General features: G+C 44.4%; 1 protein-coding gene across 1 annotated transcript in view; it reads left to right on the top strand.

Annotated features, from left to right (window-relative positions):
- The first annotated feature begins 321 nt into the window (after nt 1-321).
- The window catches only part of LOC113027959 (glutamate receptor ionotropic, delta-1-like), a 107558-nt gene continuing 80460 nt past the window's right edge, over nt 322-27419 (top strand). The window contains exons 1-2 of the mRNA XM_026177826.1: nt 322-473; nt 14702-14755. The gene's annotated coding sequence lies outside the window, so the exon portion shown is untranslated. The remainder of the gene's footprint in view (nt 474-14701; nt 14756-27419) is intronic.

Here is a 27419-nt window from a genome sequence, read left to right as displayed (position 1 = left end):
AAAAACATCTGAACTAAGATGCTATCAGACGAGCTTGAACTCACTCACATCATCTCTCCATCCTCAGAACAACAGCTAACACAGTGAAGCAGAGCAGAACCAGCAGAGTCAGGAGGTTGGCTGACGAGGCGTCTGATTGGATGCACGCATTCTGGAACATCCTGTTTGACCCCGTACAGCTCTAAAGCTCAGCAGCAACATCCCCTCACAGATGACACATCGTGGATTTGACTTCACAGTGAATCTGGCACTTTTCACACATGGATTAAATACCACAGTCTCTAAACTGTGAACTGTGAATCTATTAATCATCAGGTTGCTCTTTTTTGATCTATAAAATTCCTCGCATTTGCACATCTATCCTCACATTCCTCTGTTTTCTCTGCTTCGCTCACCGAGGTGTCAGAACAATCCTTGTACTCGGCGCCGTTCCAGCAGGGCAGAGGAGGCGGGAGACCGAAACAGCTTCCGAGGTAGCGGAGATGACTGGTTTCCATGCCTACGCGGCAAACGGTTAAAACCGGGTCTCAGAGTGAGTTTTGCAGAGGCTGCTCACACCCCTCAGGACTGAGCAGGATAAATCCAGTAAAGCTTCAGGTGTTCTTGAAAATGAGTTACGAGCTTGCATAATTTCCTCTGGGATTAATAAAGCATTCTGATTTTGATTGATGGATCAAAGGCTGCTTTTGCCCAGAATAACATGCAACAGTGGAAACTATATCATTTTTAAGATGATCTTTTTCCACGTTAATGTGCTGACACTAGTTTCAGAACTATGATATACATAATAACCTTCCAAGTGGAACATTATTGCTATAGAGCAACACGATCATTTAACTGCACTGCGTGTTTCCACTTCGTGGCTGTACAGTAGTTCTCGCTTTTCTTTGTGCTTTCCTTCAGTAGCAGCTCCTAAAGGAATATTCAGAGCTCTGCAAGAGAACCATAACTACAAGTGGAAGGCCAAACAATGAACTAATAATTCATTATGAAGCCGAACCTTTAGCTGAGTCTTTGCAAGGTCTTTCTCACCATTCACATTGCCGATCACTGGCTTCAAATCCTCCATCCTTCAGACCTGCATACTCTCGACACACGAGGCCGGCCATTGTTGTGCAGCAGGAGGAAGCCAGGACCCAGCACAGTCTGACAGCGGGTCCAAGAATTTTATCCCAACACCTTAATGCCGTCAGGCTGCCGTTGGCTAGCCTGTTCACCTCTATGCATCCTTCTATGGATATTCCTATTGGCTCTATCCAAGCCTCTTAGAGTAACTTCCTGTTTCCTGGAATCTCCTCCATGTTCTTCAGACTACACTGGGAGACACAGCAAATCTATCTGATGGCATGTCTGTGAAGGTCCTCAGTCATCCAGGTCATCGTAGCCTAAGGAGCTTGGAAAGAAAAGTGTCTGGACTTCTTTAAGTTGCTTGAAGACGTTTCAGACATTGGCTCATGTGATTAGGTAGAGGATCATTAGGATCCCATGTCCCTCTTGGGGGGACACTCCCATAGGGCTTAAATCTGGGACCCTCCACCAATTGACCGTAGAACTGAAGAAGCTCTTGGGTACATCTGAAAGAAGTCCAGAAGCTTTTCTTTCCAAGCTCCTTAAACTGTATTGATGTGCCATTCTGGAGGAATTTGACTACCTGCACCTACCTGTTAATACATTAACGTACATGCGCGTCCGTCAAGTTCCTCAGTCTTCCTTAAACGTGACCCAGGCCTCTCAAAAAGCTGGTTGTGTTGTGGACAAAAAGTACCAATTGACTTACTGCCCAGTGCGACTCAGTTCTGAGCTCAAGTGTTTGCACTTGGAATGAAACTATCAAATTGCTTTCCACTGTCTGTGTTTCCACAGAAGCTTAAATTGAAAAGGTAGCGTCTGTTACAGCAGATGATGATAAATTAGTATTTTCTTCATTTATTTGAAAGATACTTTGAAGGAAGTAATGAATAAAAATTTATCTGCAGGCTTCACAAAAAATGGGAAACATGTCATCGAAGCCCACTGCAGTCGGTAAATTATCAGTTTAATATTCATTGTAATATCAGCATCATTATGTGCTGCAACAAGCTCTGATAAGATGTGTCAAATGTTGGAGAAAGTCATATTTGTCTGTCCGACCAAATAAATGAGATGTTCTGGGTGATTCAGGAGCTCATTTCTTTTGTAGTTTCAGTGAGAAATAGCATTCATAAACACTCACTATTAATGTCACTTTACAGATTGATATCATTTGTTTATGTGACCACAAACCTTCCTCTCATTCTCACCTTCCACGTCTTCTACCAAGCTTACAGGCTTTTCAAATTAAACTGAGACTTTGCATTTCAAGATTGTCGCATTACAGACACAAAAAGTCAAAATCCATGTTTTTCTGCTTTCTTTCTAAACTTCTTTTGGACAAGCGTAATCTTTTTGTAGTTCTGTTAGAGGACATACCGTCCATTTTTGGAACACTTGAGGGTGAAGATAGTTTCTAGAACTCTTTTCTCAAGCACCAAACCCAGGGTAGAGTTTGTGAGGATGTCTGCCTTGAGGCCGAGTTTTCAAACATTCAAATGAAAGGCAGTGAAAGGAGCTGGTGCTTCCTGGATGCCTCCAAAGTGAGGTGTTTTGGGCACGCCCAACTACGAGGAGATCCCAGAAAACACCAGGACACGATGGAGAGATTATGTTGGCTAACTTGGGATGTTGACGCCAGAGTAGGGAAGGCAGCTGGTGTCCTGCGACGTCTCCAACCTGTTTGGAACTCGACCTCCCTGAATGTTAGGGTCAAGATCAGACTATTGAACTCTATCGTCTTCACTACTGCACTTTACGCTAGTGAAACCTGGCGCTCAACAAGTGCAATTATTCAACACCTGAACGTGCTTCAACAACGTGACCTGCGGCGAATCCTGAGAATTTCCTACCGGGACCGAATAACAAACGAGGAGGTCCTACGAAGAGCAGGCACCCGCCCATTAGCCGATGTTGTCGCAGAAAGGCGCTTCCGCTTTGCGGGCCATATTTTACGCCTACCCCCTCATCGCCCAGCTAAGATTGCCATGACATGGCGTCCACACACTGGCAAGCGAAAGCAAGGCCGACCAAAAACCACATGGCGTCGAACATTCATGGACGATCTGAGAACTGTCGACATTGCCTGGGACGAAGCTGAAGCAGTCGCTGCTGACCGACATCGATGGAGATCACTAGCTGCCCGATGCGCCGCCCGGCGTAGGAGGAACTAAGTGCTAAATAAGACTTGGGATAATCGAAACAGGAGGTCCAAACAGGAGGTCCCCGCCTTTGGACCTCCCTTTCCAAAGGCAGGAACCCTACTGATGAAAAATGGTTCCATTTCCATATAAAGAGGAAGACTTGAACCAACCACAGCATATCCCTCAACATCGGTCAGCTCAGTGTTGTTCTTCTTGGGACAAGAGGATGATGGGAAGGTTGGGTTGGGGTTATGGGAGGGTTAATGTGATGTATGTTACCTGGAGGAACGAGGGTCCCTCAACATAATACGTAACACAGTAACATTTATGGTCTTCGAGGTGAAATTTGCAACAGCATAAGAGCTTTACCTAAAGAAGACAGACATAAATAACCTCACAAGGACACACTAAAGCACAGCTAAAGACATAATACGATAAAACACAGGTCTCTGGGAACACGGACACGCTGCTTTTCTGTCTGCAGCTAAAGAGAAAGGTGCTGATGATTTCACAGGAAATCCAGCTGCTGTTATCTCAGAACACAGGCTGTATTTCCACAGGCCTGCTGAACGATGTAGCTACACTCAGAAGGGGAAAAACATTACATATCCATCACAGAGAAATGGACCTTTTCAAAATCAGGCTAAAAGGCATTTAAAGCTCCTCTTGATGCGGATTGAGCAATCAGATTTCAGTCCCTCTTGAATTCATCTTGGATGCATTTGCACTTGTCCTTTGAGACCACGTACCTCCCCGGTCCAACCATGATTTAGCATAGATGGGATATTTAAGGTTTGCAGTGTAGATGATCCATCGGCAGGCAAATACCTGTAGGAAATATCCACAATTATTCAAGTAGTACATTTAAATAAACTGGCCAGGAGTTATAATAAGTATTCAAGTCAGATCATTTCCAGCTGAATTATTTCTGTAACATATGAGCTGAAATAGCAGAAACAGCCCTCTGAGGCCTGCATCTTTGCACTGACTGTTGCATGTTCATAAAGAAATAGGACCAAAAACCTTAACGAGTTAGTTTCATATGGGAGCTGTTGCTTCCACTCACCTCCACAGAGCCGTCAGCCTCACAGCGTTTGTGCCGACGAGGCAGCAGAGCTCTCGCAGCAGTGAAGGAGATGCTGCCTGACTATTTTTTTTAGCGTTCTCGGTGAACTGACACCATCTTGACTTTTTAAACATCATCTCGCAAAACCAAAAACATGAAACCTCCTCGTTCTCAGCTTTCTTCTTGAACTCTCACGTTGTGAAGAGCTGCTTTTAGTGCTACTCTCGTGGGCTTTAACACTCAGAAGGACGGCGAGGCGGCCGTTTTTCCCCGTACACTGACGAAGCGAGCGGGATGAGTGCTGACAGAATCAACTCGACCTGCAGTCAGTCTGGGAGTCACAGCGGCCTGGATGGACGGAGGTCATGACGTTGCTGTTAAGAACAGAGCTCCCTTAAGTACAGGGACGCCCTGGATTGCGAGCATCCGCATCCTTCGTGTTCAAATGAAATTGGAAAAAGTGTTTGTGTGCTTCGTTGTAGTGCAGGTGCAGATGTGAGCATCGCTGCTGGCTGCAGTGGACGGGTTTTCTTTGTGTTTGTTCTTTGTGTGCCTTCCTGATGCCTGTTAGTCTGTAAACTGAATGTAAAGGACACTGTGGTGCAGAAATAGAGACGGATAACGAGCCTGATGTCACGGCAGAGTACCATCCACATCAGGGACTGAATGTCAACAACACTCCGAGGCTTCATCTTCATCAGCTCTGCGACGTCAAGCAGACAAAGATCGAAGATTGATGATATCCTCTGCTTTTCATTTCAACCTGAAGAGGGTTTCCTTGTTTCGCAAAGCTGATTCTCGTTACACACACACACTGCTCACAGAGTGGGCAAACACACTGGACAGCGTCATCTTTGTGTAATAGTGGCAAACTTCACAATAACTGAGGAACACGTGTGACTGAGCCCGGCTTGACCTGTGCTGAGTAAAGTAACGTGCACGCTGAGCACTCCGGTTCAGCCTCTCCGTGGATCAGCCCCCGCGCTACACCTTTGATCTGAAGCGAAACACAGCGCCGTCAGTCTGCCTTCTTGAGTCGACCGCCGATGTTCTTTCTTCTTCAGTGTGGAGATGTTCACTGGTATTAATTTCAAACTAAATATTGTCTCTGTTCTTCAGTCCGCCTTGAGCTTTAAGTCGTCTTTGCTCTTCAAAGCTTCCCTCAAAAACTTTTCTTTTTTCTTTTGGAAGGATTGAAAGAGAGTCGATAAGAAGCCGACCCCAGCTGTTTCACTCGGTTTTCCATTTGTATCTCCATCATATTGGAACAACAACTCAATTTTGTGCTTTGACGGGAATCTTTTTCCCCTCCACCTCTAGAGTCCTGGGTGGATGTCCCACACGGAGGTCCATCCACACGAGTCTTTTACATTAACGTGGTGTTAAAAGCATCCTGTCTCGAGTGTAATGGCCCTGCTTCCCACTGCTCCCACCACCCATTAATGTTTGCTGTCAGGGATATTAAACCCATAGAGAGAGAAGGAGAGAGTCTGCGAGGCAGTGGAGCGAAATATAAACCAGCGAACTCCCTAATCCCCGCTGCACCGGACCACTCGCATCCCCCGAGCTCTGCTGCTGGCTTCAGATATAAAGCAGGAGCATTTCTAACAACTCAGCACGCTGGATTGTCAGCATCCATCCATCCATCCACGTTTAATTAGTTATCACAGTCCAAGCTGAGAACTTCCTGTCCAGAGCCTCCGCCTCCATCGGTGTCATCCAGGCGTAATCTCACATGTGCTGCATCACCCCCAAGCATCTCCTCTCACGCCTGAAGAAACCATTTCAGTTTCTGAAATCGAAGCCTGCAAAAATACTTATTTTCAGCAAATAGGGGAGAATTTTTGTTCTTTTCCAGTGACAGATTAATCAACTTCACGGTAATGAAGCAAATGTCATCCAGCACAACAGTGTGGCTCTTCGGTGTTTTAAATAGTCCTGTGGCACAGAGGAATAACAGATATAAGGCTCTGACACACACACACACACACACACACACACACACACACACACACACACACACACACACACACACAGAGGCTTGTTAGTAGGAAATATGCAATTAGCTCTTGGGCGCTGCATTATGTAATGACACCCACATTTATTTCTAATACTATATAATAAAAGTACCCCAGTAGTGCATTTCAGGGAGGAGAGCAGCTTCTCGTTCAGCAACATTCAGAAACACAACACAAAGTTAACGGCCAAAAATAAACAACCGTCTTTACCTAGAAGCTTCGTCACTCGATATTTAGCAGAGTAACCTTGATTGTGTTTCACAGCTTCCATGTATATCTGCTCTCCCGATCGATACGTCATTAGCACCTTGTAAGGTCGAGGTGCTGCTGGTGGATTTTAACAAATAGTTGGACAGCCGCTGTGGAGGAAAAGATGCTGCTATTCCAACTCCACGCTGTCTTCATTCTCTCTGAGCCTTCAGGCTCTTATTGTTGTTTCTCTGTCTGAATATTTATCGGCAGCATTTTTGATCTGCGGCCAAAGAAACCCTCCCAAAAAACTGCAGTACTTCTTACTAATACGTCCAGCACTGCAGACTCTTTGTGTAGAACGTTAACCACGCCTGTTATATCTGTTGGCTGTGCAGGATCTCTTGGTTTTCTTGATAATGGTTTAATTTGTCTCTTCAGTAAAATCAGTTCACGGCAGGCGTTTTTAAACCCGGAGAAGACGGTTTAATCTGTGCCGACGTGGCGTCTTTGGGAGGCGACGCGTCAGCCGGAGAAAAAGCCTAGCCGTAATCCTAACGATCTTTGGCTGCCGAGCGGCTTCTGTAATTAGCCTGCCAACCTCACAGCGCCACTGAGGGTGGGGCTTATAATCTAAAGCAAACTTGGAAGGGTTTGTGCTTGGTAATAACACGCCGGTGTCAAACCTGCAAATAAAAACTGAATGTTTGTCGTTTTTCTTAACGAGTCGGAGAGTGGCTCTAAAAGTTATTTGTTCAAAGGGTCAGAGGACTCTTCACTGACGTGCGTTAAATATAAATGTTGCTCTGCATGATGGAAAGTGAAGACAGATTCAAACACAATCTTTCAACAACACAAGATTTATGTGCTGGCTCCTCGGTACAGAACTGGCTGCAGGCTGTTGATACAATATTTATTTATTTGGTTATTTATTCTTCTTAACTGGTCTCCACTGGATGTTGGTAGACCTGCTCAGAGGTGTGGGCCAATTCAAACTCAGGCGAGTTACCTCTAAGACCGCTCGGAGTTGCGTGATTTGTTCAGTTTTAATTTGACTGCCTTTAAAAAGTGTAACAGATAATATATAGCTGATACAATGTAACATCATTATGCAAAAATTAACCTTTAAATAATAACCGCATGAGATTAAAATGAATAAACAGTGATTAGCTGAGCACATGGATGTCACATTTGATTGGGGTAATCTTGATGGTTTACCGAGGTCGAGCTCATTCTCTTCTTGCAGCTGACTGAGAACGTTTCTAAAATATAAAGAAAAAACTTCAGTAAAGTCTGAAAAGTTTTCTCTGTGGAGTTTTACGAACCTGTGGAAAAAAGAAAGATGATTCAGTAATGAGTAAAACTGCTCTCACGTGATTTGTTTAGCGGGTCTGTGCAGAAACGGTTAAACACTGATAACCAAGCAGAAGTGATTGTGCTGATCCTGGGTATCAGAAACCAGCTGCTGTCAAAACCACAGAACACATTTACACTGCAGCCCAACAGACACTCACTTGTTTCCCAGCCTGTTATATCTAGCTTTTCTCTCTCTTGACATGTTTCCCATCTGACTTTGTGCTTTCAACTGCTGAATAAAAGCAGAAGCACCGCTCTAGGAGTGATGCAAAAAGATGCAAGCAATCCATACAGCAGTCAGCTGTAGAGCAACTCCACAAAACTTACACAAACTAAAAACTACCAAACTGCCAGCTGCTGTGACCATCCTGCAACTTTAGCCTGTCAACATCCAACATGGGCTGAAGCTAAACGGTCACGGGGGGGTTGGGGGTTTCTTCCAGGAGTGGAAGGACTCCCTTTTACCAGGTTCAGGGACAACAGGGGGCTATGAGATCTTAAGGATATGTTGGGTTCTGGTTATTCGACCTACATGCTGCCAACAGAGAGAGGTCATTATTCTGGTTACAGTGACATAAAGATCTATCTGTTCTTATCTTATTCAAGACCTTGTGTGTCAAAGAGGTTAAAAAGTCTTGTGATGCATGACTGTGTATCCCCGTTGGGTCGTTGGACACTGATGATGATTAGCAGCAAGCTCAGCAGTCAGATTATCCTAACTTGTATGTCGTACTGTGTGTTGGCTGCTCTAAAGTCGTGGTGAAAGGGTTAAGCCTGCAGGTGTGTGTGTGTTTCAAACCTGGAGTTGAGGTTAGCACAGTACAACTCTTCCCTTTGAATGCAGTTCTGATCTGATGCTTTTGGATGTCAGTCAGTATTTCAGTTTGTTACGTGCAGCGGATGCTTCCTGCAGCGTCTGCCTTCGTTCCTCAGACAGACGAAGTGATCAAAAGTCCTGACCTGTGTGATGTCACGTATGAGACGAAGGAGAAAAAAGGCTAACTGTCTAAAGTCAACAGGACGCTTTGTTTACAGCCACAGTTCTCCCCGGGCCTCGTGTCTTTATGATTTCCTCAGCGTGTCGTCTGCCTCTCTGCTCTCAGTCGCGCTGAGCTTCTCGCACATTTGTGTAGCTGTCAGTCATGTGAGTCAGCCTTCATCATCGTCATCCCCCTGTACCGTCCCCCCGGGCCGACTGCTGCGGCGCGATGGGTCGAGGTCACGATGTAACCTCATCAGACAGCTCAGCGAGAGGGATGAGACGGAGCGAGCAGGCGGAGGCTCGTGCGTCGCTGCTAAACCGTCCTGACCTTCCAGGAAATATTCACAATCAAAACAGTGTCGCTTTCCCCCCCTGAGTATCCAAAAAATGGCGACATCAGTCTGTCACCGTTTTGGGCCCGTGGCCCGAAATATCTTGACTGACATGATGGCAGGTCTCTTGATAGTCATCGATCCCTAAACTGCCAGCTGAGTCAGTTCGTGATGGGACACGAGCGCCATCGGACTCGTTTTTGACCACGACACAAATGAACATTCAGACGGTGGAAATATGAGCTATAGCCACAAGTTTACCACAGGTATATAAAATGCGTAGCCACACAGTCCGCCTGTACTAACGTTTGTAAAAGAGCAGGTCGTTCTAAGGCAGCGGTCCCCAACCCCCGGGCCACGGGGCTGCGAGAGTTGAGGCTCTGGTGTGAAATTTATGGTTTTCAGGCTTTTTATCGTGAACTCTGTTTCCCTGGGTCTTTCCCATGTTGTAGTTGTGCGCCTTATTTTGAAAGAAATATTTACGCATTACCATAGCAACCAGAGAGCATTAAGGGGCAGAGAGGAGGATGTTACTCTGAATGTTGTTGGCACATTTCAGGAGGACGCTGCTAATAAAGTTGCACAGTTACACAGTAAATTCACGTTTATTATTATATTTACAGAATACCACAGTTTTTGTCTTGGTCGTATCATTTTATTTTGTTGTGTTTATCCTGCTGGTCTAAAGAGTATGGAAGCCCGTTTCCGCCACTAAATAAAAACAAATTTCGAGAAAAGTTTCTCAAAATTTCGAATTAGCTCTGCCAATCAAAAATCTACGTGAATGAGGTTCTTGTTACCCGGAAGCATATGGCGCAGAGGAGCGCGCACTCAAAAACGGATCCCAACAAATTGGCGCTTTCGCGAGTACGTTTGCTGATAGTAACACCGTGTGATTGTGCATTCACGACTGGATGTAATACCGGCAGCTTAGCTGTTGTAGCTGAGGGCTTCAGCTTCCGGGTAACAAGGAAATGACATCATTCACGTAGATTACTGATTGGCAGTGCTAACTCGAGTTACTTTTCTCAAATTTTTGAGTTAATAAGTCGAAATTTTGAGTTAATAAATCGAAATTTCGAGTTAATATGTCGAAATTTTGAAAAAGTAACTCGAAATTTCGAGAAAAGAACTCGAAATTTTGAGTTATGGATCCTTTTTTTTTTAGTGGTGGAAACAGGCTTCCATAAAAGAGCCTACCGAGGGGCGGGGCACTTAAACAGCTTTAATCTGATTGCCGTTTGACGTCAAGAATAGAAAAAACTGAGCTTTTAATTACACTGGACTCATTATCCACAATGTTACGATATGATCACCCTCCATCCGAGCATCTGTGAGACGGGAAATATTTTAAGTGACCGAAAGAAAGAAAAATCCAACTCTGTTTGATTTTCTTAGGAGGGTTAAACACAGCAGCTTCGTGCAGGTTTTAAACACTTAAAGACGCCATCATGGATCTGTGTTTTTAAGGCTTAGTATCAGTGTTCCTGTGTTGTGGTGAGGCACACTTTGCCGACGACACTGTTCCAGCGATCTACAGTTAGTGCCAAGATGTGCAGCAAACTGCCAAAAACAGGAAGAAGATGGCTTCTGGCAGCCAGACAGAAAAAAGAAACCCCAAAAATAGCTTTCACAAATGTTTTATGAGTAAAGAAACATAGAAAAGCCAATTATTTGGTCTCAAGGATGTTGAGAAACTTTAATGGTGGAATGTGAGTGTGGTTTATAAAACCCTCCCGAACGCAGCTTGAATTTTGAAACTCCTCTCTGATTGGTTAGACTCGCAGCCTCCATGTTGTTCAGCTGTCCATTCTCGCCGTGAGTTAAAAGCATAAATTTATTACATCTGAACGGCAGCCAAACTCACCTAAGACGGCTCTTAAAAAATAGCGAGATTGATGTAAGAAATATTTTGGATAATGCAATTATATGAACGGTGCACGGCGAGTCCGTCGGGAATAACAAGGTCAGCATGTTCTGCCAGTTCTTATATCGTGAATTAATTCCACTCCATACATTTTTATTCTCTTATTTTCTTCTCAGCCTTTGCTTCATCGTGTTTCTGCAAGCTCCCCTCTTCACCCACACTCGTCATTAAAAGCTACAATATACATGTTTTTACCTTCAGGGTTGACGGGTAATTGTTGTTGATAACCAATTTCTGTGCCCACAGTAGCAGAAAATAAACCAGAGGGCAATGTGGGCTGCATTTTAATGACCGAGCAGGAAGTAAGGACCCAGAGGCAGAATCTAAATAACACCAGCGAGGAAGAACGGAGTTGGATGGGAGGACGGAGGCGATCGAGGCGTGCGTGAGAACGCTCGCACTCTATCCAGGTCCAATAAAGGTTATGGTGACATCTCCACGTGGGAGATGTGAGGTGTGCTATGAGAACAGGTGCTGTGGCCTTTGCTATAGGTTAACCTGACATCATGTACACACACCGACTGGTTTCCATCACTTCACATAGAATCAGTATTGACTTCTCATTCATTATTTGGTTGTAAGTCTTTAAGGTGGGTGGGGTGCAATGAGATGTATGCCACATGAAGGGCAGAACGCCCTGCAGAACGCCGCGTTGTCACATGGCGATCAGCCTCACTCGCTCTGCACATGAATCGTGCAGCTGACTGGTGTATCTGCTCATAGCAGATGTGCACAAATAAAATGTGGGAAAAACACTTCTTTCTAAAAACGTCTGTGCGCGTTAGCTCTGTGGACATGCAGTTCACGAGCTGTTTATCCTCGAGGTTGTTGCTTGTGTGGAGCTTCACGAGTGTGTCAGCGTTTGTTGATCTGGAAGCCGAATGTGGAACCTGTTAGAAAACATCTGTCAGTCCGAGCCCCGAGGACAGAGAGCAAAGACGTGACACGAACTGATATTCATGGCCGAACGCTGTGTGGGAATACTCTTGTTTAGTGTGTGTGTGTGTGTGTGTGTGTGTGTGTGTGTGTGTGTGTGTGTGTGTGAAGTGAATGCACTCAGTGATGTAATATCCCAAACACAGATTCTTCTTCTGACTCCACCAGCTTCCTGGCTGCGTTCCACTGTCTGAATATGGATAATATGGAAAACCTGTTTCAAATGCCTCGTCTCAGGTATTTGTTCCCAAAGTCAGGACTGGACACAGTTTGGTTTTGTTAGAATCTGTCACGAGGTTTGGTCCTGCTCATTAGAGGATGTCTGTAAAATGCTAATGATGAATGAGCGATGGCTCTGTTGTATTCAGGTGTAGCTCGGCGCTATGACAGGAATCCAGCACGCAGAGCCTTTGAACAGCAGGCAGGTTTGGCACCGTTCCCCATTCAGGTGAGCTAGTTTCAGGCATGCTGGCTCATCATCATGCCTGACGGTTAGCCTCTTGGAACGGAGCCACTGGAAATGAAATTACCTGATGTGACACGTGAAAAAGGTCTGAAAAGGCTTCAGGCAGCAGGTGATATCAGTGAATCACCACTGCAGTCAGGTACAGGCTTTTAGAATGCTACATGCAGACATATTAGCATTAGCATAGGTAACATGATAAAAATTTGTGTTTATATCTATTTAAAAATATAATCTTCTGTGCTCTTTGTTGCATTTGATGAGATATGTGATTTTTTTAGCAACAGATCTTTTGAATGGCTGAAAAATTAGCTAGCTGTTTACTGCTAGTTAGCTGTTTACTGCTAGCTGGCTGTTTACTGCTAGCTAGCTGTTTACTGCTAGCTGGCTGTTTACTGCTAGCTAGCTCTTGGCTATCCTCTGAAAAGTGCTTTAAAAATGTTTGGTGGTCCCCCCAACTTAGCCAAGAAGGCCATTACACACCAGACTTTTTCGGGCTCGGCCGTTTGCAATGACTGCATAATTATGCTGTAAGATTTTGCGGCATTTTTTAGTTTTTGTTTTTTTTCCCAATATTACTTATTGATCTTGTTCAGAAACATCAGCACCAGCTCTTCATCATTTGATATCGACTTCATTTTTTTTTCAGTGTTTTTTGGAGACGATTTATTTGCAGAAGCTCAACGATTTCTTTTTTATTTTATTTTTGCATCTCAAAAAAATGTGAACTTCGTGCCATTTTTTGAGGCACGCTTGGTGTGTAATGAAACACGCAACTTTTTGACAGCTGCTTTCCATTGAGGTGTGAACACCTCTGCACTCCCTACAGGAGGCAACTAGACTTGTTCAGGCTGAAGCACCTGGGGAGGGATTCAGTGGCGGATTGCTGGTGTCGTAAGCCACCACGTCTGGTCACTGGTAGGCATTCAGTGGACATCGATGGCTTCAGAGGACAACCCCCACGAGAGGCTGAATACCTCGGACTGAAGAAGCTGATTGGATGAGAGGTGAAACTTAAAGAAGTCCAGTTCTTCTCAGGACTAGTGTGACCTGGACTGAAGACCTACGCAGATAAACACTCAAACCTTTATCAGGATACAGCAGCAGTTTTTCTTCGGCCAACAAACTTTGATATTTGTTACGAAGCATTAATAAAAAGAATAAACCAGGAATGTTCTCATTTCATTTTTCATTCAGTAGCATGATCACATTTTGAGACGTACAGCACGTGTGTGTTCAGTCATACTTCAGACCAGATGTTTCCTTTCGTTCTTTTATTATCTCTGTGAAATATTATTTTTTACTTCATATAATTTCGATCATTAGCTAACGACTCTGTGAGATCGTTGGTTTAAATATGCTGCTTCTAAACATGGAGCCAGAAGGCAGAACAACACCCACACGGCTCTGCAGTCAGACCATATGCTGGCGTGCGGCGCCGTGTGGGCACGCACTCAGATACATCCCTGCCTCCATCAACCTTTCACCTCTGAGACAATACAGGGTTTGCTGTTCAACCATCTCGGGTGGAGCCAAGTGTAAATGTCAGAATTAAGCGTCACTCAGGGAGAATAAAGGTTTATTTTTAAAACTGAATCATGAAGCAATGAGCATTTTGGGTGTTTTACAGTGATTTTACTTCTTCTTCATGATATCGCGTCATTATTTGAGATAACTCCACAGTTCTGTCATGTTTTGGGGGCGTTTGCATTACTAGCAGCTGCCTCTGTGCACGTGTTCCAGCTGGTCCAGGCTGATCTGCAGGACTGAGCTCTGCTCCACTTTGTGCTGTCAGCTGCGAGGCTGGCTGTCATCTGTAGGATGCTGCGTGTTATTAGGATTATCACATGGTGGCAGAGGACCGGCCGAGCTCCGGGGGCTTTGCTAAGTGCAAACCACTCGCTTTCTCAAAAGCCTCTGTTGCTCGACATTTTGGCAGGACGAGCCGTGACAGCGGAGGAGGAAGACGAAGGGGAGGAGGCCGACTTGAACTTTTCAAACGTGCACACCGCAATGACACGGGCGAGAACAAAGGCAGACGAGGCAGCTGTGGTGTCAGTACAGCAGCTGCTCCTCGGAGGCCACACTGCAAGATCTGGCTGCTGAACCTGAAGTGTGATAAAATGCTGCGTCAGCCTCTGAGAAGCGGCGTGTGATTAAATCGGCTTTGGGCGGTCCTTGTTATTAACCCCTCGTCTCTGTGTCTCTGTGTGTCTGCAGGCAGTGGAAACAAATCTGGCCTCCAAAGACAGTCACTGGGTGTTCGTCAACGAGGTAAGTCACACGAGACATTCAGAGCACGTGACACAAACTTTCTCCATCAGTGAACTTCTGATAGCAGGAAGTCCATCGTTCCCGACTTCCTGTGCTGTGAAACAGGGCAGAACCAATGAGACTGAAGCAGGGAATCATGCAAAGCTACTCTAGTAGAGTCCAAGAATAGAAACAAGCTGCCAGCTGTCAATCAATTAGCCTTTTTTCAAGCATCCCTCAATATTTTTTTATTTTTATCGATTACATTTGTTTTGGGTTTTTTCAGTTTTAGAATTTTGTTCTTAGCTTTTCAAATACTTATTTATGCTGTTTTGGCAGCTAGTTTGAAGCTGACTGTAACACATGAACACGCTCATTCATTCCCGATATTGTCAGGATTACTTACTGCCAGCAGATTAGACATGTGACCCTCCCGTCTCCAGACAGCTGACCAGAGCCGGCTACACAACAGCTGGTTAAACCAGTTAGTGTTAGCTGTGAGGCCCTTAAATATCAAACTTTCCCTCTGATAACCAGTTTGAATACATTTCCCCATGATATGAGAGTTTATTCAGTTTCATTCCAACAACGTTAGATAAAACAGCCACGCCCCACCTCAGTATCACTGTCATCGGACAGAAGTGAGCTTCGCTGACTCTTCCACTCATGTTGGACTCCTTTGACAAAGACTTACGGCCTCCTGCAGCCATCTTTTATGCTTTGTGCTGTTCTGGTCTAACTGGGGCAATAGCGACGTCTGTGCTAACCTCTTTAGCTCGTTGCTTTAACCGTTTCTCCTGACACGTCTGCATCGGTTTGGATAAAATCTCAGCTCGATTTAAATGTTGTTCTGAAAAGAACACAAATGAGTTCCTTTAAAGCATCATTTACATCACAGCGCGCCAAAGACTACCGAACTACCAAGCTTGGTTTCCTCTGGAAAAGTTTTCTCGCCATGTCGGCTTTGAGTTTTGATGATGTTGCTTTCATTACGGCTGATTTTGGACCAGAACAGTGGGACGGGCTGCACAGAGAACAAAAAGGCAGATAAGTTAAAGAGCCCCGTCCTGTGTGCTTGTTCTGATGGAAACCATTTATATGTGTGATACAAACACAAGCTGAGTGGGTTTGTTGCCGCCTCTCTCCAGCGGCTGGCTTTTTTTCTCCCCTCTGACGGGGATCGGCGAGCGTGGGCAACTTTCCATGCTGGAAGTAAAATTGAAATGATTGGAGGTGAAAAGAGAAAATGACAGCACCCTCCACCGCAGCTGGGATTGTGTTCAGTCACAAAATACCGACATCTCCAGAGCCGCGACTTCTCCCGACCTGCCTGCTCTTGCCAACTGGTTACAGGTTTATTTTTTTATAGTTTTAAATTATCTTTCCTTTTTAATTGCTCACTCTGCTCTCCCAGTATCAATCTTAAAGCAGCGACCCAGCCAATTAACTGAGCTGACAAGTGTTAACAGCATAATTCAGAGATGGCTGTTGGTGTCGTCTGCTGAAGGCTGAATACAAAAACCTCAGAGCTTTACTTTCAATGCCAGATTCCCTTTCCCCCCATTTTTCAGCTCCCAGCTTGGTAACAGCCTCCTCATTCACTTCAAATTATCTCCTTTATTTCAAAGTCATCATTCAGCTAATTACTGCATTTTTAATTAACCAGAAGATCGAAACAATGTTCAGATCCTGCAGCGTGTTTGGGCTTTTTGGCACATTAGACTTGTGATCACACGTTTCCTTTGATAAACACGCCCGTGCGTCTCGTCCTTCCACACTGTGTATGTATAATATCCTGTACCCATCAAAGGAAATCATTTAAATCATTCACAATTTTTTATTGCTCATTTTCTCCACTTTGCCACCTCCTCTTCTCCTTCCAATATGCTTTTAATTAGATTAACAGCAAATTATGATGTTTACATAGAAATATTCCTCAAAATATTCCAGTTATCTTCATTAATGTGGGATTTAAACTTCCTATGAAAGGAAGTGGGGAAACTCAGTCTACTGCATGTGTGATTTCTGGAATTCCTAATTATCCAAATTAAATTTTACATTTTTTAAATTATTCATGTTATTTTCACTGCTGGAGAGATCGTGGTAGGCAACAAAAGACAGGAAAGGTAAGTGGTCCTAAAAAGAAACAGCTGGAGGAACATATGCAGCCAATCAGGTTCATTGGCAGCAGGTTAGTGATTGGATATAAAAGGAGCCTTAGAGAGGCACCGTTTCAGAAGTAAAACTGGGAAGTGGTCTCAGGAAAAAAGTCGTCAGGTCTCTGAGACCCGACGACTTTTTTCCTGAGACCTGAGGATGTCCTAAAATGTACACTTTACTGGTGGGGATTTGGTCCTTCACTTATGTGGTATAGGAGTTTTGTGGGTTTCCAGTTTCATCTCTTAACCGGGCAGCAGTCTAGGAGTCCAGTTGCGCTTCTGAGGATATTTATTTCCATCCACCTCTATCTGCCTTCATGACCATAGGTGGGGGTAGGACCGCAGATTGACCAGCAAGCTTCACTATCACGTCTCTCTCTTCGTCACATCTGACATTCACATATCTATCCATCTATCAGTCGCTCGCTCCGCTCTCCCCTCACTTGTGAACAAGATCCTGAAGTATTTGAACTCCTGCACTTGGAGCAGCAACTCATTCCCGACCTGGAGTTTGCACCCCAGTCTTCTGTGGCTGTGTCACAGTGGGCTTCATGGTGGTGGGCTCTAGTGTAAGCAGAAGTCCACTACCTGATGAAGCGATGACATCCAGAGCATTTTCTTACTTTTTCATGAATGCAAACCACATGAAGCGTGTTGGTGTGAACCTTACAGGTAAAGATGGACCTTTTCCATAGATAAGAGAAGCACCAGCTTCCTTGTTACCATGGTGCCTCCTCCCCCTAATTCCTCCACACAAACATCATGTGAAATCGGCTCTCCAGCCTCCAACCTGCTTCATAAATACTGTTCTGTCCTTGTTCCCCACTTTGCTCTAAAGTTTTAGCAGCCTCTGTGTGTAGTGTGTCACCGAGCTCAGGCAGGTAACAGAGGTAGTTTCAAGTCCTGGTGGCGGCGCAGTGAGATGTCAGATGTCCTGCCAGCAGGTAGACACTGCCGACGAGCTAATTTCCATTTCCTTCCTCTTCCCTTCTTCCTGTCTGCTGTCAGCACCTCCCCGCGTAGTGTTCAGGTACACGGAAAAGACTTTCACCTTCATTGTGTAACGCAGACCCACAAAAACACACCACAACAACAGGTGAACAAAAACTCCAGAGTGATTTTAAACGCAGCGACGTGAAGGTTACAGTTCGTTTGAAATGGATTATTAATTATTAACTATTAAAAGGCCTCAGACTAGGTTTTTCAGTTATAAATTCATCCTTTAAGCCGCCAGTTTAAATTAAAATTATTATCATAATACTTCTGGTCAGATTTTACATTTAGATTAAAGAGTTTCCAGAAATCTCCATTCAGATGCTGGCAGACTTTTCCCCTGATTATCTCATCGATGGCAAACGCGGGGCTGAAAATACAAAGTGCAAACCAAGTGTAAGTGAATCAGTCTCCACAGACTGTTTACAGCTGGTCTCTATAGCTAATCTCCCCCTTTATAAAAACTGTACAGGAGTGTTTTTATAACGCTTCTGTTTAAAATGTTCTAAGGCTTAAAGTTATCCATTAAGAGCCATTAGCTGTCTGCTAGACTCCTCAGGTCATTGCAGTCCCTGAACCGGACCTCTGTGGTGCCATCCACCCATCCATCCATCGATCCATCCATCTTCTGAAATTGTCTGCCAGTCTTCACTTGTCTCCCAGTGATGCTGCAGTAAACTTCAAGGGGTACAACCATAACCAAGGATAACCCTGATGGCTGTAGAATAGGCTTGGCCAACTCCAGGCCTCGAGGGCCGGTGTCCTGCAGGTTTTAGATCACGCTGGGTCAGCACACCTGAATCAAATGATTAGTTCCTTACCAGGCCTCTGGAAAACTTGTTGAGGAGGTCATTTAGCCATTTAAATCAGCTGTGATGGACACATCTAAAACCTGCAGGACACCGGCCCTCGAGGCCTGGGTTTGGACACCACTGCTGTCGGACCTCCAGCTCTCCATGTCTGTGTCAGCAACTGAGTATAATCTAAGCTTCTTGTCAGGGTTGGCTGTGTGGCAGGCAGGCAGGAGTGGTGGGCCCAAAATGCAGGACTCAACATGGAAGTCAAACTTAAAGCGCAGCTTTATTGCTGGGACAAAAAGCAAAAAAAGCAAAAGCAAAGCTAGACACACTGACATGAGGCACAACCTTTCACAATAAAACAGGAAACAATTCACAAAGACGTAGACAAAGAAACACAGACTTTACACGGGCAGAACGAAACCAGAATGAACTAAAACCTACTAAATAATAACCATCATCATCATCATCATACCATAGATCAAGAAAATACCCAAAAATACAAAATCAAACCAAGACGTGAGAACTGAAAATACTGGGTCAAACTGACCCAGAACCGTGACACTTCTGCCCAACACACTTTGCACCTGACCCTGATAGCGCCTCCTGCTGGTGCTAAGGATACAGACGGCCACGCCAGCTCTAAGGGCTGCACTTCATAGACGAAGACCGGCCTGGAGGTGGGCTCCCTGAGGCTGGGCTCCACAGTGTAGGCCTGGTAATCCTGACCTGGACAGCATGAGCTGGTCCTTTGATTTTTCTTTGACTTTCTTTCATGGGGGGCACTTAAATCAGTTTGCCTGGGGTGACCCTATTAGGGGCAAAGGCCTCCAACAACATAGCCCCTGCTGTCACTGGTACACACAAACCCCTCCACCACCATAAGGTGGTGATTCATGAAGGAGGTGTTGTTGGTCCCCTTTGAAATGTTTTTATAGCATTAATGTGACACATAAATGAATCACTGAATCTTTAATTGCACTAAGAGACCATCCAAAAGTCTGTGCCTACTATCTTATTTATATTTTAGAACTAATGAGCTGATAACTTCGCACTCCACCCCCTCAAAGATGCAGTGTCTTCTGGCTTCAACAAACTCAGATCCAAAATACCAAATTGAAGGATTCGAAACAGCGACCACGGTCTGCAAACCTGTGGGTGACATCACCGTGCCCAGATCTAGCTTTTCCATGCATGGGTGCACGACTGAGAGACCTGCATTACAATGAACGGTTCCGCAAACACAACCAATAACAATCTGTTTGATGTCACTGATTGGATGGGTGAATTATCAAAAGTCTGTTTGTGCATTTTGAGCAAAGCAAGAAAATCTGCTGGTGCAGAAAACGGCTCCATGAAAAGTTTGTTTTATAGCACTTTAGGTTGTTTCCAGCCCGTAAAGGCTTCTGCATCTGCAGGATTCAGCTATAAATTTCACTTTTTTTCCCCAGGTACTGCAGTCTTTGCCAGAAATCCCTGCTCAAATAACCACACAGTTAGCGTAGTGCTGGGTGGCACTAAAGTACAAAGCGAGGCATGCTGTCAACAGAAGGAGAATGGCCTTTTCACCCTCTGTCTGCTGGCAACACAAACAGCCAGACAACACCACTGATGCCAATTAAAAAGACCTGGAGAGGGACAGAGACTTTGAGAGAGCAGAAGGGAGGAGAGAATCGAGAACAGAGCTGTAGAGGGAGGCAGTGTAACGGTAATGAGAGAAAGAGGTGAAGAGCGATGAGGACAACAATTAACCAGAGGGGGAAAGAGCGGCAGTGAGGGAGGGCTGGCAGTGAGAGGCACAGCAGTGAAGCCAAGCGGTCGGACGGTCGAGTTTGATCCGACGAACATTAATAACTCTGCACAAAGCGTCTGTGATCAGCTAAATAAAAATCCTCACATGTGTCAGAAGAAGCTGAAAGAAGAGTCCCGTGCTTTTTCAGTCATTAGTCGAAGAAAACAGATATAAACTAATCTGCTGACAGAAAACATTTGCAGCTCATCACTCCTGGCTACTATTTTACATTGAGAGCAGTGAGTAAAGATCTCCCTGGAAAACACAGATGGATGACGGGTGGTGGACGGGTGGAAACAGCAGGGCAGCAGCAGCACTGACTAATCAGGTGGAGAAATACTGAACATGAGTTGGTATCAACCTGTATGGTGTAGCTGTTAGTCTCCTACGATCAATCCTACGAGTAGAATTGATTAGAAATTCTAAACTAACAGGCTGAAAGTACAGGCTGTAATTAGGCTCTGTGGTATCTAACAATGAGCTCCAGATTGGTTTGTAAGCTACTGGATGACTTGTGTTGGCAATAAAGGGAAAAAACTGCTCCAAGTTGAGCCAATCAATGCTTTTTACTTGTTTTGGTCAGCTGATACTGACAGACACAAGATACAAGATGAGGAAAGGTTAGGAAATCTCACAGGTTTGTGTTTGCACAGGATCCAAAGTGAGATTAACAGCCAGTTAATCTACTCTATACCTACGTCCGGTCCAGACCACCCACCACTCCTCAAACTTTACCAAGAGGAAGCTAATATATGGCAAAAAATCAGCCTATTGGTGAATTTAAAATATTATTTTATATCATAAGCGATCTGCCTGATATTGTGTTGATGCCAAAGCAGCTTCATTAGACGCTGAAGGTCCTTTAAGTCCTGTACATTGTGCGTCGGGTCCTCCATGGATCAGACTTGTGTGTCTGGCACATCCCACAGATGCTCGAAGGCTGGTTCACCACAGTTCCTTCCTTGCATGGGTACCGACCACTGCACTCTCAGACTATGTTGATGGTAAACGCTAGGCTGGTTTAGCAAGGAAAATTCATGTTGGAGTACTGATCCCAATATTCCCAAACACAATGGCAACAATGAGCTGTTTAAAGATAATCCGGTGTAATGTTGTGCTGCTTCGTGCTGTTGCCATACCTCAGAAGAAACTGTAGAAGGTCCCCAAAACTTGATTCTGTTCATCTGGATGTTTTCAGCAGAAACGTTTCGTCACTCATCCAGGTGACTTCTTCAGTGTCAGCTGACTGCAGGACTGAAGGACTGAAGTCATTATGCTGTTACATACAACATTTGTTGTTGTAACAGCGTACCGACTCCAGCTCTTCACTTCCCCAGGACAGAGGAACTTTCAGAGACCTTTCACCCCTCATTGACACCATAGAGTAGAACAAACTGACAAAAGGAGCTCTCACCACCTCCTCACTGGTGCTTTTCTAGTCTTTGTAAGTCCGAACAGTCATTTGTGTTAAAAAAAGAGTTCATGTTGAACAAAATCTAATTACCTGCAGTGCACGATGGAAAACAGTTGGTGCAGATGAGATGAAAATGGACTCTAACTGTAAATGACACCCGTTCTTCTCTTTGAAATGCAAATCAGACTCTTTGTGAACATGAAGCAACCCCAGGTTACATTACAGCTGCTGCAGGTGTGACTGTTAAACAATCCATCTGCATCGACGGCTAAATCCATCAGAGACCCGTTTCTTTCTCACGGTTTTCCTTTTCTTCCTCCTCTTATCTCCGTCCATCAACACACAGAAGGGAAGCCAAGGCCGATGGAGTGCAGGTAATGAGAGCAGGGAAAGTCTTCCAGCAGTGGATTAGTAGGTAAAAAGCAAACTGAAGACTAATCATGTTCATAACAAATGAACTCCAAACTGTGAGTTAATTTCAGCTCATTTATTACAATCAAGACATTTAATAAAGTTGCACCCAATTAGTCCCCAAGTTCTGCAAAAAACACTCCATAATGTCTTATTTTAGTGTGATTTTAATCAAAATTCACTCTGCATTTACCCAAATAAACTGAGGGTAAGACACTGGTTCCAAGTTCTCGTGTTGAAGCGTGCCATGAGTTTTGAGTGTCTGTTATTACACCGGGCTCATCCCTCAATAATCAAAGTCAAAGCACGAAGAGCACAGAGATTTCATTATTGGAATTTTAAAAAATATATTTCATTTTCTCAGTTTTATTCGTTTAATTAGTCCAATCTGACACGTTTAAAAGTCTCCAGCAGCAGAGTTTTGACAGCTTTTATAACTACAGTTCACTTCAGAGAATCAACAGAGAATCAGCCGGTTTACAGAAGATTAATATCTGTTGCCTTAGCTATAACTAGCACCAGCTAATAACAGCTCATTGTCCCAGGTGTGTTTTTGCTTGTATTAGCGACTTGTCTTTGCTGGTTTGTCTCAGGTGCTTGTTTTTGCAACTTTTACACAACTACACCATTAATGCCCATCAGGGGGCCGGCGTCGGATGCTAGCCTCGGCTACATGTGAAGAACTTTGGACACGGCCTTACACCTGAGCAACTAAAGTGCAAACTACAAAGTAAATTAGGGTGAAAAGTCACAGCTTTCTACACTCAATGTTCTGAACATTATGAAAACACCAGGTAATCACACGGTGCCCTCGCTCACCGTGTGGTGAGAGGAAGAGGACCCAAATGCAGACACCTGGAAACAAAACTATATTTTAAGAAAGTGAGCTGTTTATTAGAGGCTGATGAAAAGGTACAAACACAAAGGGGAAGGGATACAAAAGTAAACACTAACCTAAAGACGAGGGAGACTTAAACTCAGGGGACTTGACAGACTCGCAACACTAAAGACACGACGCCATAACCAACACAGACCCGGGATGAAACTGGGCAGACGAGAACTAAACAGGGAAACAGAACTCACTATCAACAGGACTAACTGAAGTGTAAACTATACAAACAAGACCATTATAATACGAAAAATGCATAAAACTCAAAATGTTGGGTCAAAAAACCCGGACCCTGACTGAACTATCCATTAAGACTAAAAGTCTTTTGTCTCAGGCTGTAAACATGTTTTAACACTGGAGTCAGCCCCAAGTGGGCATTTGAGGAACTGCAGTCTTATTTATTTTCACTTCCTCATAAGCGCAGGTACTCTTGGACTGTGTGGTTTAAGACCCGAGTGCTCTGACATGCCGACTGTTTTGGCGTCCGTGAGGTCATGCGTGCTCCCCACAGGATGGACCCTGCTGGTGATCAGCTGATTACCATGAACTTCATGGTTTCCTGAGGATGAATCATAATAATATTGTTGATTCTCTGCAGTGCATCATCAGGTCAAAGCTGTCCTGCACGACTCTGATGTTGAACCCTCATATCATGCAGCACCTTGAGGAAGCTTATGAGCCGGCACCGTCTGAATAAACGGCGCTGACGTGTTAGCATGCTAATATCCCACAGTAATCATGTAAGGATGTATGAGAGCAGCTCTCTCCGTGAACCTGCTGATGTCTGCACTGCTCACACACAGCTCATCCCCACACTGCAGAGCCCTCACATTTTTCATCAGTGTGACAATTTTGTTTTCTGCTGTGTAATGAGCTGCACTCATGGTAGAAACTTGTGTTGCTTAATAACGCCTAACAGCAGTTGTATAATACCAGTCTCACGGCGGGCTATGATAAACAGCTCGCCATGGCGTGTTTTCTATCATCTGAAGTGTTAACCGACAGCCTCATTGCTTCTGAATAAGCTGCAGTAAGCTGTGCGCCCTGTGCTCTCGGTCAGGATCCCATCTTTCTTCACAGCACCATTACCTGTTCCTGAAAGCTACATCACACTGTGTTTTTCACCAAATAACTGCTCTCCAAACCTCTTATCTGATTCTTTCCGTGATCACCAGCTTCCCTCCCAGTCGCTGTCAGAATCAGCACCCCCCTCCCATTAAATCTGCTTGTGCCTGAATGCAGGTCATTACCATGCCCTGTAATATTGCATCCATCGGCGCCTCGCCTCAGAGGTGCCAAGTGCAACCAAATGGTCTGAATTGGATTTCTTTGAGTCCCTGCAGTCACTCAGAGATCAATCAAGCATCAAAGCGTGGCACGAAGCACCCGGTCGCAGCTAAAAGCCATGTTTTAAAATTATATATCAAAATAGGCCAAAGAATTAATAATAATAATGATGGATTGCATTTATATAGCCCTCAAAGCGCTTTACAATTCCACTATTCATTCACTCTCACGTTCACACACTGGTGGAGGCTACAGGTGTAGCCACAGCTGCCCTGGGACAGACTGACAGAAGCGAGGCTGCCACATCGCACCATCGGCCCCTCTGGCAACACCAGTAGGCGTGTCTTGCCCAAGGACACAACGACCAGGACAGATAGAGCTGGGGGATCGAACCGGCGACCTTACGGTTACAAGATGAGCTTCCCAACCCTCTGAACCTAACTAAACAATTCTTGTGTAGTTAGTGTGTAGTCAGTGTGTAGTTAGTGTGTAGTTAGCGTGTAGTTAGTGTGTAGTTAGTGTGTAGTTAGTGTGTAGTTAGTGTGTAGTTAGTGTGTAGTGTAGTCAGTAGTTTTGTTGTGTGTCAGAACAATGAGGCGCCTGCTGAGTGTTACAGGTGTTACAGCAGTGACACATCTGCTGCTGTCAGGCCTGCAGGTATCAGGCTGTTGTTCTCCTTCATCTCATAGTGGACAGAAATTATTTTTTGGAGCAGCACAAATAATTTGTGTGGCATCAGATTTGATGCAGAACAGCTGATTGTTCTGTAAATAGTTTGAAGTGTTTGTTTAAAAAACGCCTTGGCTGCATTTTTAGGTAAACAGCTGCAAAAAATGTTGTTGTTTGCAAAACTCAGTTACTTTTTTGAAGAAGTAACTATATAATTAACTGCCCAACATTGGTCATTATTTACTGTATTTGCAGACAGAGTTACAGACTCTCTCCCAGACCACAGACTCACAATACAGTCACAGCTTTATATAAAAGAAAATAAAAAAAATAGAAAGTTGTGTTTTCAAAATTGGAGTTGAAGTTATTTTTCCTTCCAATAGTGTTAACATGCTGCAGGTCATCAACAAGATTGTTTTAAATTTTCATTGTAAGTGGGCTGAAGCAGTTAATTAAAAGTAGTCTAACATAAATGCTGTAATTTGATTACTTTAATAAACATGTAACTTGGATGGATTCGATGCTGGCGTGACCACAGTGCACACGTCTGCTGTTGCTCACAGTGGTCCAAGGGACGCTCAGGGAGTTTGTGTGTTCGCTCAGACACGTGAAAAATTAGAGGGAACATTGCTCAGGACCCCAGCCCTCGGGGCCTGGACTCCCCCACCCCTGTTCTAAATGAACACTGATGTCACCGACCAGTCAAATCTGAACGGAGCTCATTTTGGCCTAAAAGTTTTTGGTTCCATCATAGCCGAGCTCGTACTCTGCTGCAGATACCAGCGTCTGTACAGCTTCCACTTAGTCTCTGCTTCAGTATCTGCCACAGAGCCGACCGTAAAATCAGTTTTCATGTGTTCTGCACGGAACATGAGAACTTTACGAGTCGCAAACGTTTCGTCTGCACTTTTGTGTCACCTCCACACACCCCAAACAAGCTGCCCAACAAACCAACAGTTTGCACACTGTTGGTTTGTTGGGGCCGCACTTGGTCATCATCAGGCGGATCATTCCTGATGATGTGACCCAAATATCTGACTTTATTCATCACATTTAGCTCAAACAGACTGAGGGGAAATTTCGATATCGTCGCGTCCAGCATCATCCTGCCGACTTCACTGAGAGCGCTTCTTGCAGACCAGCACAAAAATGTACAGAAAAGAGATGAAAGTAAACAAAGTGAATGAACCTGATCGTCTGAAGCTTCACACCTACTCAGGAACATTATTCCAGACTGGGATGTAAACAGGAACGAAGAGAGGGCGGCTGTAACGCCTGGCTCAACTAGTCTGATTCCACTTCAGGATGCACGTTAATAAATAACATTCGTGGAATAATAATTTTTATTAGCAGTGTCAGGAGCTCAGTAATAATGTTGCCTTTTTAAATTTGTTGTTCTTTAGGCCATAAAAAGTACTTCGGTAAACTCCACAGTTTTAATCAGTTGTGAGCATCTCCACAGTCCAGAGCACAAACATGTCCAGTTTGCTGTAAATGCCAGCATGATTTTCATTTTGCCCAAGAATACCAAACCGAGGTCATAGGTCACACAGCTCACGTTTTTTGGAGCAGGAGTAATCGCCCCCTAGTGGCCACTAGAAAGAAAGCAGGTTTAAGCAGCTTTCAGGCTTTGTCTACCTTTGAAACGCCGTGTACGGAGACAGCACAGAGGCTCGCGTACGTCTTTGTGTGTTCAGCAGGAGGGAGAGGAGCTATGCTTCAGCCAGCAAACTGAACTTAATGCCATCGCTGCAATTACCTGGAATCCAGCTTGTTTTGACTTTAAACCCTTTGGCCTGACAGAATGACATGTTTTCAAACCCGTGCAATAAATGAGCAACAAGTCTGCGTGACTTTTGTTTACAGGTTCACTTTTAATTGGATGAAGGCGACGTACATACAGAAATAGAAGAAAGTGGACTTTTCTAATAGATAAACTGCAGCAAGTCCTCGCTGCGTTCGCTTTTACTTAAGATGTAGACTGTAATTATGTTTGGTGTTATAAAACATAATAAAGCTAATATTCTTCATAGATATTTTTAATTATGCTTTTAGAGTTCGGCCAAGGCTATCTGTAATTACACCTCACAGAAAATAATTGGCTTTCTTCTCATCAAAGCAATTAGGCACAAAAGAAGCTTTTAAATGGCTGGCGTGCACCGTCCTTCCCGTTTGGCTTGACACTGACATTTGGTTTTCTTCGTGAAACGTCACATTCTCTGCAGTTAATTAACACGGCAGATGAAATAAACATACTTTTGTTCATCGGGCGCA

This window comes from Astatotilapia calliptera, chromosome 8, assembly GCF_900246225.1.
Source record: "Astatotilapia calliptera chromosome 8, fAstCal1.2, whole genome shotgun sequence".
Classification (NCBI taxonomy): domain Eukaryota; kingdom Metazoa; phylum Chordata; class Actinopteri; order Cichliformes; family Cichlidae; genus Astatotilapia; species Astatotilapia calliptera.
The sequence above is the reverse complement of the archived record's forward strand: the minus strand, read 5'-3'. Positions and strand labels throughout refer to the sequence as shown.